Source organism: Manis pentadactyla, chromosome 2, assembly GCF_030020395.1.
Source record: "Manis pentadactyla isolate mManPen7 chromosome 2, mManPen7.hap1, whole genome shotgun sequence".
Classification (NCBI taxonomy): Eukaryota; Metazoa; Chordata; class Mammalia; order Pholidota; family Manidae; genus Manis; species Manis pentadactyla.
In genome coordinates, this window is record NC_080020.1 from 60,637,675 (window position 1) to 60,638,972 (window position 1,298).

Sequence of the window (1,298 nt, forward strand, 5' to 3'; positions counted from 1 at the left end):
ATGGTTTGCAAAAGTTTTCTGCCATTCTGTAGGCTGTCTTTGCATTTTAATTGTTTATTGTGCAGAAGCTTTTGAGTTTTATGTAGTCTCATTTCTTGATTTTTGATTTTGTTATCTATGCTTTCGGCATTATGTCCAAAAAAATCATTCCTAAGACCAGTATAGATGAGCTGCTTCTTTATATTTTCTTCTAAGGGTTTTATGGTATTAATTCTTATGTTTAAGTCTGATTCATTTCAGGTTAATTTTTGTAAGTAGGATCCAATTTCATTGTTCTGTATATGTTTCTTCTATTTTCCTACTACCATTTATTAAAGAGACTATCCTTTCTCCATTGGGTATTATTGGCTCTCCTACTGAATGTTAGTTGACCATACATGCTGGTACTTAATTCTGGGCTTCCTATTCTTTTCCATTGATCTATGTGTCTATTTTTGTACCAGTAGTGTACTACTCTTATTACTGTGGCTTTGTAGTATAGTTTGAAGTCAGAATGCATGATACCTCCAGCATTTTTTTTTTCTCTTAGGATTACTTTGGCTTTCTAGGGTCTTTTGTGGTTCCACATAAATTTAGTATTATTTCTTCTTTTTCTGTGAAAAATGCCTTTGGTATTTTGATGGGATTGCATTGAATCTGTGGATGGTTTTTGGGTAGTATGGCCATTTTAACAATTCTTCTGATCCATAAACACAGAATGTACAAATATGAAGCACTTGACAAATTTTCATGCCATTCTTGTGCAGGAGCCGTGTTAATCTCCCTATATCATTTCATTTTTATGTGTTGCTAAAGCAAGCAGTGGGATCTTTTATAGAGGCAGACTTCTGATGGCATGCCCAGTAATGGGGGCCCTAAATCTTAGGGCTGTCATTAGTCTCTAAGGAACCTTCTACGAATTTGACAAACCACATGGAGAAGGCCTGGTGCCACAATGCCTGATTCTGCCTGTGGAATGTAGGATGGATCTTACCTTTACATGACTATTTTGCCAGGTAGTTTTGTAGAGTACACAGTGTACAAGAATCCACATATAATCCCTGCAGATTCTTCCATTTTTACTTAATTCCAGGTTGAATAGAGGAGGTAGGCAATATAATATCACAGAATGGGACACAGACACTCTCCTTTGGTTTTCTCCCAGATTCTTCCCTTGCTTAAAACTCATGCCTGGCTTGCAAAATGAAAATAATTCACAGAAAAGTTATGTCCTTTGTTGTAATTGTTACATCTTCAAAAGCAACATAAATAAGTTGTTATGAGATAGGACAAGTGGAAGCTTTAAGACAGAAGTATTT

The 1,298-nt window shown here is 35.6% G+C and overlaps 1 pseudogene; it reads right to left on the reverse strand.

The window, feature by feature from the left end:
• Positions 1–701: 701 nt before the first annotated feature.
• LOC118932381 (U6 spliceosomal RNA) lies at positions 702–800 on the reverse strand (annotated as a pseudogene).
• Positions 801–1,298: the final 498 nt, after the last annotated feature.